The sequence below is a fragment of the Cynara cardunculus genome (assembly GCF_001531365.2).
Source record: "Cynara cardunculus var. scolymus isolate 2C chromosome LG 14, CcrdV1, whole genome shotgun sequence".
NCBI classification, from domain to species: domain Eukaryota; kingdom Viridiplantae; phylum Streptophyta; class Magnoliopsida; order Asterales; family Asteraceae; genus Cynara; species Cynara cardunculus.
Genome location: NC_037541.1, coordinates 5,983,879 through 5,994,401, shown reverse-complemented (window position 1 = coordinate 5,994,401; position 10,523 = coordinate 5,983,879).

Genomic DNA, 10,523 nt, shown 5'->3' with positions numbered 1-10,523 from the left:
AAAAAAAATTATAAAATATATTATTTTTAATTAAAATAAATTTCACCAGTAATCTTTTAAAAAAATTAATTTAAAAAATCACATACATGATATATATATTTTTAATTAAAATAAATTTAATAATAATTTTTTTTTTGAAAAATCACTGACAGAATATATTTTAATTTTAATTAAAATAAACTTTATCAAAAATCTTTTTTAAACGTAATTATTTTTTTTGTAAATGTAAGTACTTTTTTGTTATATTTGTTTAATTTTATAGATCTAAATACTTTTTGGTTCAAAAAATATTTAGGGGTTTACTCGTTCAAAATATGAATGTTCATTGGGTTTTTTTCCCTATTTTTTCACTATTTTACCACTTTAACTAGTTGTACAAGTCATAAGAATGTATCCAACATGTTTTATAAAAGTTCAAGAAGTTATTTAACATGTTTTGGATTGTTCAAGGACTTATTTGTTCCAAAAATTGTCCAAGGAGTTATTTAACATTTTTTGAAATGTCCAAGGACTTATTTGTTCCAAAAATTGTCTAATGACTTATTTAACATATTTTGAAATGTCCAAGGACTTATTTGTTCCAAAAAAATTGTCCAATGACTTATTTAACATGTTTTGAAATGTCCACGGACTTATTTGTTCCAAAAAAAAGTCTAAAAACTTAATCATTCCAAACAAGAATGTCCATTGGTTTTTATTGTACTTTTCCCATTAGATTATGAATAATCTATAGCCATCTAACATAAAAATAATAGAAAAAATATAAAATATAAAATAAAGCAAAAATACAATTATACCCCTAATCACTTAATTGACCCTTTGATATGAAGGGAAAAAAAATCTGATTGGCTAATGTTGGTTAAAAAATGAATATTATTTACTTGGTTAACAAATGATTGTGCCTATATATAGTGAGGTCCATATTTAAATCAAGTTTTTATAAATTATATATCGAGTTTTTCAATATTTTTACAAGATTTTCAAATTTATTACCAAAAAAATTCAAGTTATTTTTTAAGTTTTTCAAGTTATTTTTGACCTTTTTTTTATGTTTTTGTAGGTGTTCCAATACTAAATCTCAAAAATTGTAATCATAAAAATATCTATAACATTTTTGTGTAAAAAAGATTTTAAAAAACTATTTTTAAAGTGTATTTAAATGACCCATTTAGATATTTTAAAGTGTATTTCAATAAGATGTTGTCTAAAAAAAAGAAATTTCCAGACAAGATTTTTTTTTTACGTTCGAAATTGATTTTTGGAAGAAAAAAAAAACTTGGGACCGGTTTGAGTCTAACCCGACACTTGGACCACGACCGGTTACAAAACATGGAGACCATGCCATGGATTTTTGGTTGGAACATGGACCGGTTACGAAAAGGAAATCAAGGGCCGGAACCGATTTTAATGTGGACATCTCTAGTTCCATTTATAACTAAGAAAGGATATGATGGTAATTTTTCATAATGTGAGAAAACAAGTGTTGCTGAGGTGAAATAATGAAGTCGTGTTTCATACAATGAAACAACACATTGTGAAATAACATAGTGTTGTACTATTGTTTCACATTATGAAAAAAAACAAGTATTGCTTACATGAAATACCACGTGAAATACTGAAATTTTGTTTCACGATGAAAAACACATTATAAAATAACAAAAGGTTGTTCCACATCGTGAAAAAAAAAACAAGTGTTGTTGATGTGATACACGCTATGACATAATCGGATTTTTTTCACATGGTGAAACAACAAAGTAAGAAACGACGTTGTTGTTTTGAAAAAAATAGGGGTATTTTTTAACGTGAAACACGACTTAAAATACTGAAGTTTAATTTCATTTAGTGAAACAACACATAAGTTCAATTATCTATGAATGTTTCATGTGTAAATTACAATTTATAATTTCAAAAAATATATATAAGTAGATGTTTGTATATGCTTGGTTGACGAATATCTTAACTTTGGAAATCATTTGACAAATAGAATTAAAATCAACATTCTAAGTGAAAATCATACTTGGAGACCACGGAAGCAAATTAAATATATATATATATATATATATATATATATATATATATATATATATCAGGTAATTGAATCACAAGACACATCGGTCAAATCAAGTTTTGAAATAAGCAAAATTGTGAAGAAACATTGATTTGGCAAACCGCACTTTCAAAATTTGTGGGGTTCAGTTTCAATCTACATTTGATTTAATTTTCAATGAAAGTGAGGGGTCTTATAAGTTAACGCATTTTCTGAGAAAGTTTTTTTTTTTTTGAAGTATATAATATTTATATACGACAAATGTAACAAATAAACTCACACACCCTCCTCACTTATGGTGAGGTTTGAACTCTGACCTCCTTGAAGGCCAATGGCTACGATACCGCTAGGCCAAAGGCCCTTTGGTATTTTCTGAGAAAGGTGAAGGATATAATCACGCAATCTAAAACTTTGGTTCATGTACCCGCTTTTTATAGATCCATTTGTGGGCGTCCATCCTTGAAAGATTAAGTTCTTAGGAGAAAAAAATTGACTTAGGGGCTGTTTACTAAACACTTACCCGGTAAGTGCTTATCAGTAAAATTTAACACTATTATTTACTTAACGAATAAGATTTTAGTCCACCAAAACGACATTGTATGCAACAATTTATCCGGTAAGCGCTTACCGTGGTAAGAGTCGTTGCCGTCACTTACTCGGTAAGATTCTTGGTCCTTACCATATTCATCCGGTAAAGTAAAACGACTTGGTAAGCGATTACCAGGGTAAGCGTTTGGTAAACGACACCTTAGTCTCTTGAAGACCCCCATAGACGTAGTTGTTCTAACACGTCTAAATTTATCAAATCTGAAGTTACGAGGCACCAAGAGCCAAAGAGGCATAATTCCTATTATCAACAACAATTCACCATCTCACATCCATATATCGATCAATTCCCAAGGATATTACATTCGTACATCATGCAGATAGAAGATGTAAAACGCGATGGAAATTGCGGATTCCGATCAATATTTATTTGTTTTGGTGGAGATGAAGAAGATTGAAACATTATTCGCAACGAGTTGATGCTTGAATTAGTCAACTATCAGGAATTCTACTGATGTATGTTTACCCACCAATACATATGTGTTTGGGAAACATTGAGTTTCTTTCAAACGGTTGTGGTTGCACCACTTTAGCATTCGATAGATATGTTTAAAATAGGCATTCTAATTGTTTAAGGGTACAACGTGGTACTACACGTTCTTAATATGAATGCAAGTTTAACATGCTTACCGTTGCATACATATCCACCACCACCCTCTCAACACGTGGTTTTTACAATATGATATGTTAATGGTAACCATTGATTGATATTAGTAGGAGATTCAGTACCCACAGCTACACAACATTGGAAACATTGGAGATCAACTAAAGCAGCTATATGAATTACCTCGTATCAGTATCGATTAAAAGTGTACAATAGGGGTGGTAAAAAATGGCCCAACCCGAACCCAACCCAAAATTAGCAGGTTGGGTTGAGATTTTTAATCTATTTAAATAAATGGGTCAACACGCCTAACCCATTTAAATAAATAGGTTGAGTTGGATTGAATTTTTCGACATGTTTTCAACTCATTTAAAATATTATATTATTTTATTTTATTCTTAAGATTATATCTAGTATTCTAATTTTTAATTTTGTTTTATTTTTAATTAAAAATCCTTCTGTCGTGAGATTAAACTCTCAATTCCAATCGCCTCCATCATTCTTAATCATCACGAAACCTAAGAAAACCCTTTAGCCCATTACTCCATTATTGTCTACAAAGTCCAATCCAACTTATTTTGAACAATATATTTGTTGTGGTTGTGTTTTATTCAAACTTTGAACAATTTGTTTGTATTTGTGGTTGTGTTTTATTCAAAAAATAAATAAATAGTCTAGTCCCTTTTTTATTTAAAATTTTAAAATTAAATGGGTCAACCTAGATTCAACCCATTTATTTAACAGGTTGGGTTAAGAAAATCATAAACAGGTCAACCCGTTGTCAACCCATTTAGGTAACATGTTGGGTTGTGTTGAAAAATCTCAACCCATTTAATTAAATGGGTTGGATTGAGTTGAGTTGAGATTTTTAATCTGTTTAATAAATGAGTTGAACCCGAACCCAACCCGACCCATTGCCACCCCCTAATGTACAAGCTCATGAATATGTTGATTTAAATAATTGATAATATCATAAATATTGTTTTATATCTAACAATGTCCTTTATTTTTATGTTGCTTTAAATGATTGATAATATCACAAATGTTATTTTATCTTTAATAACGTCTTTTATTTTATAAAATAATGTTTAATCAAAATATTAATGATAAACGTTTTTTTAAAAATTTGTTTTAACCTTACATGTATATTAGTTGATGATTTATTATTAATTAATAGATATATTTTATATAGAACCAAATCAATCATTATTGGTAACTACAAAAATTTATATCAACAAGAACCTTTTATTAATCCATCGTCATTAAAAAAACGCTAACATTAAGGGGGTGTTTGGTTTGGGGGAATGGATTGGATTTGGGGGGATTTGGATTTAAAATCCAGGAAATCCCGTGTTTGGGTTGCTTAATTGTAAAGGATTTGGAATCCTAGGATTGGATAAATTCCCTAATCTATATATCTCCCTGTTCCCGTAATCGGAGGTAAGTTCTTGATTCAATCTCTATATCTCTCTGTTCTCAGTAGTCTGTATTCAATATGTGGTTTTGAAAGAACAAGTTGGTAGTTAAATGTATATGTCAATGTTAATATCTAATATATATGTATTTTGAAAATGTATTTTGAATGAAAATGTTTGTTGATTAATTATGCATTTTGGATGAAAATGTTTGTTGATTAAATATGTATTATGGATGAAAAATTTTGATTGTTAAATTTTTAGGTTTGTTGGTTAATTAGATAGATTTAAGAAAATGAAAGAGATTTGGTGATTAAAATAATTTTAAAAAAAATCTATATCTAAATCCTACAAACCAAACAGAGGAATGAATTTCACATCAAATCCAAATCCTGCAAACCAAAAACAGGAATGGATTTTAAATCCAATCCAAATCCCATGGAATCCAAATCCCTCCAGGAATCCAAATCCCTCAGAAACATTCCGGCAAACCAAACGCACCCTAAACATTTAAAAAGTTCCAAGAAAAAAAATCAACAAATGCTAAAAAAATTGAATTCTATTAAATACTCAAAGAAAAGTATAAAGAAATAATTAAAAAGACACCAAATAACTTAAGTTATTCAGAGCATTTCCAACGATTATTCTATAATTTTTCTAAAATAAAAAATTTAAATTTAAAATCTTTAAGAAAAACTATATTTAAATTCAAGATCTACTATATTTTAGCAATTTCAGCGTTAATTATATTGTTAAAATATTTTATAAGTTTATCGTTTTTAAATGCATTATATAAAAGTTATAACACATTAGTGAAAACAAGAAACGAATTCTAAAGCCTCTTACCGCAATTAATTAATTTATATACTAATTTTGCTACAAGTAAAAGTTAACATCAAGATCCACTTATTATATTTTCAATTTATTATCCAATATAATTTTATTTCATATATATATATATATATATATATATATATATATATATAAGGGTTGGTTAAAATACTAACCAAAATTTTTGTGTTAACTTTGTTAGCCAAACTCAATCAATCATATTCCATCTTTTCTTAGGTTCACATATAACTCATATTAATGACAAGAGTAATTAAGTAATTTGTCATTATGTAACTCTCAAATCATTAATTGGGAGTTACAAATCTAAAAATCTCAATAATTGATGATTATGTAATATTGATATTTTTTATACGTATTCATGTTTTATAATTTTGATTTATTCTATCCATAATGATATTGATTTTGTAATTGTTAAAGAATTTCCGATTGTAAAGATTTCGATATCATTCGAGTAATATGGATAAACCTATTGGAAAACATATCGACAACAATGAGAATGAAAAGGTTAAAATCGTCTACGACTACAATTGGAATTCGAATTCATATGTAATTGTTAAAGAATTGTTCACAAGTGTTTGTATTATGTTCATATGTACACTAGCTGCATATCTCAAAATTGGCTTGCTCCTGAATGTGTTCATAATGAATGAATTATTGTTCATAAACTGTTCATATTGTGTTCATATGTACACTAACTGCATATCTCAACATTGACTTGCTCCTGAATGTGTTCATAATGAAGGAACTATTGTTCACAAACTGTTCATATTGTGTTCATACCTGTTTTTATTTATTTATTTACTTTCGTGTAACAATTATTCTTATTATATTCATATTGTGTTCATAAATGCTATATAATCCAAGTTCATTTATATATCAATTTTTGTTCGTATTTGACACAATGGTTCATATATATATATGTGTGTGTGTGTGTGTGTGTATGTGTGTGTTCATATGGTTTTTACATTAACAAAAATAAATTAATAAAAATAATGAGATTTTTTGATTTTGTAACTCCCACTTAATGATATGGGAGTTACATAAAAAATAAAATTACTTAAATACCTTTTTCCCCTTTGTTCACATATGTTTTTGAAATTTGAAATTTAAAAATTTAATTTTTTATCATGATTAATCACAACTCTTTATTGTAAGAATCAATGGCCAAGATTGATTAACAAAGTTAACACAAAAATCTTCGTTAGTATTTGAACCAAGCTCTATCTCTATATATATAGGAAAGAGTTCAAATGAAAACATCTTCATTTTACAAGAACACAAGAACACCTTTTTACTATAGACAATCACATGTGATACTATTATTCCATCATAAATAATACACATGTGATACTATTATTCCATCATAAATAATACACATGTGATACTATTATTCCATCATAAATAATTCACATGTGATACTAAATCAGAGACGCAGACGATTTTTTGATGCGATCTTGGTTGAGGGCCAAGTAGCCCTTACACCACTAAGCCCCCTCACAAGTACTATCACATGTGATAAGAGTGTTGTTGATATGATAGATACATGTGATGCTAAATCATAGACGCAGACAACCTTTGACACGGCCTAAGTCGTACAATACGTCGTCCACACATCACATGGTCTCCTCACGTATATTATCACATGTAATAAGGGTGTTCTCACGTTCGCATAAAATAAAGATGTTCTAGTTTGAACCTTCATATATAGGGTTGGGTTCACGTGAAACCAATGGTTTTTCGTGAGACCGGTAAGACCAATTTATGTTCATTGATCAACTTGATAAGCTAATGATCTAATGGTCTAAAATTCACGGTTGCAATTTTGTAATTATTGAGAAGTCTCGTGGCGTTTATGAATGTTCAAATCTAACGATTGTAGATCTAATCCAAGGGTTGAAAATTGGTCTTACGGGTCTCACGAAAAACCATTGGTCTCACATGATCCTAAGTCTTCATATATATATATATATATATATATAATTATTAACTTTTTAAATTTGAAACTATTTAAACAACAAAATAATTTTTTAATTCTATTTAGCTTTTGATTATATGAAATAGACCCAAACCAAAGCGACCGATAGAAAAGAAGAGAGAGATGAGAATGATGGAGGAAGGAAAGCGTGGCTGTAAAGCAATTGGAAGAGGAGGGTATATATATGATTATGGGACCCATACATTCTTTTTATGGCATCTTTCACCTCAATTACACAAACAAACTACCCCCCATCATCCACCGCCCTACCCCCCTCCAACTATGCAAATTTATAAACTATTTTATTTTTATTAAATAAATCAAATATCTTGAATAATTGTATCACATAAAGAGTTAACGTGAGAAGTGTAAGAATGGATTTGGACTTTAATCACATTAAATCTCAAACTCACTCATGAATCACGCTTGATACGAAAATTTGATTCGTTACATCTCATCCTAACATACATCCACGGGTAAAGATCCATTTTTACGCTTCTCATCTTAACTCTCTTTCTCACCGAAACTCAACCCATCTTCTTTTAACTATTAATTCTAAGAATATTACAACGTTGGATTTGGTTTCAGTGAGAAGCGTAAGAAGAGATATTTATCCTTGGATCAATTCTACTTAAACGTCAATACTAATGAAATGCATCGAGATCTAACGGATCAATTCCCTTGTAAAAGTGCAATTCATTATTGAACACGAGACTAAAAGTGATCAAGGGTTTAAATTTCTTGTTTACGCTTCTCAACATAACTTTCCTTGATCATTTGCCATACGACGTAATTATTGTTAACATATTCGTGTTTTTGGAAAAGGGTTTTGATTTTATTGTTAAGTAAATGTTAAATTTATAGTTCGATGGTGAATTTGATGATGAGGGTAGATCTCCTTATAGTTTAAGCAAATAAGATCAATAGTACAAGGTAAAGTAATTGCACATGATCCATGTTATTAGTAATGCATACCATAATGAGTCCCACAATGAGCTTGATGTTGCTAAGCAAAAGGGTCCTACTCCTTACTCATCAAAAGCCTGCAATAAACAATACCATCAATTTAATAACTGGAATTATAAACATTCAAAAAAGCCAAATCTAAAATCAAACGTAAACTATACCTATTTAAAAGAACATGAAAACGGGCAAATCACGTGCAGAATCACCTGTGATTTTACATTAATGGTCAAAAAAAGTGTCCAGACGACTTGTAGGACGGGTAAGGTCGCCTGAATCACATGTGATTTTGTATGTGATGTTAGTGTAAAGTCACATGTGATTCGCCCATTTTCGTGTTCTTTCAAATAGGTACCGTTCCCGTTTGATCCTCCCTCCCTCTCCATATAATCTGATTTTCATTTGAATTTGATCGGTTTGTTGTATTATTATCTAATTGATGTATTTAATACTTAAAAAAAGAAATGACAGGAGGTTGGAGAGGTGGGGTGGCAGCTGCTCCTTTTGCTTTTGAGTTACCATCACTACCACCACCACCAATACCCCTCCTATGCTTCCCATTTGCTTTGTAACATTCTCTTTCACATTCTTTTCCAACTTTTTTTAATTTCTACAATCTACCAACCTATCATTCCTTAAAACTCTCTCTCTCTCCCTCTGCAATTCGTTTCTGGTGGTATTCACTCTGTGTTCAATGATCCTATAGACTTGGTGACATGGTAAAGCTTTCTGTTGATCATGGAGTTCATGCTTTGTTTGATGTAATGAAACTATCATATGATCAAATACTGTAATGTTACCTTTTTGTGTTGTCTGATGATTCCAGGGAACGCCAGTAAACATCATCGTTGGATCGCACGTTTGGGCAGAGGATCCTGAAGTTGCATGGATCGATGGAGAGGTGATCGATATCAAGGGCAACAATGTCACCATAGTTACTGCAAATCAGAAAACTGTAAGATACATACATAATAGCCATTGCTCGAGTATTAGTACTTTCAACATCTAATGAGTTCATAAACTCTTCATTGGATCCTGCATATTGTACAGTAACTCACCCTATATGATTAAGGTAGCTACACCAAACATGATGCCAATTTGATATAAGCTTTCCAATAAAGATGATACAAATGGAGACTTATGCATGATTAGATGTCACATGTCTAAGCCATTTACTTTGAAGCATCATTTTTTTTAGTAAATGGGTGTCCGGAATAGCTTGCACGTTTAATCCCATGGGACCCTGAAGTTATTAATCTGCAAACCCTCCAGTGGCTCTGTGAGAACTTGAACTAAGGAGCAAACCCAAGATCTTATCGGTTGAATCAACAATTACATCTCAGCTTTTCGTCGCATCATATTAAGAAAGATGAAAATGCTGGAATGTTAAATGGCCTGAAACAGTAGAAACCTAAAACTCTTATGGCAACATAGCATTTCATATTTCTCACCAAGTCAATTCTAGTATATACTTTAGCTGGATGCTTCCATAGCCACGAGCAGCTATGGATCATTTTTCAAAACCCTAATTTACAGTTGTTGGATAAGCCAACCAACGGCCAATAGTGTTTCACCATTGTCCAATATGTAAATCTTTGGATGTCCTATAACACATTAGACCATTTCTTTACAACCAAATCATGGCCGTTAAGCCTAGTGAGTCTCATTAAGCCCATTAAGCTGCTAACAAACAAGCCCTAATATAAGGAATATTTGACATTTTATAAATGAATAAAACCATCCATAATTGTGTAAATAATGAATACAACTAAACAGAGACTGTTCCATATTTCAGATAAAGGCAGATATCTCAAATATCTATCCGAAAGATACAGAAGCACCAGCAGCTGGAGTTGATGACATGACTAAGTTAGCCTACCTTCATGAGCCAGGAGTGCTTTACAACCTTGCTGCTCGGTTTTCCCTCAACGAAATATATGTAAGTTGTAAAACTGAAAATCACCAAACCTCTCTTCAGTTAAAATTTTACACTCAGATTTTTATCACTAGCAAAAATACAACGATGAAAAATGACATAAGTATTAATTATGATATGAGCAG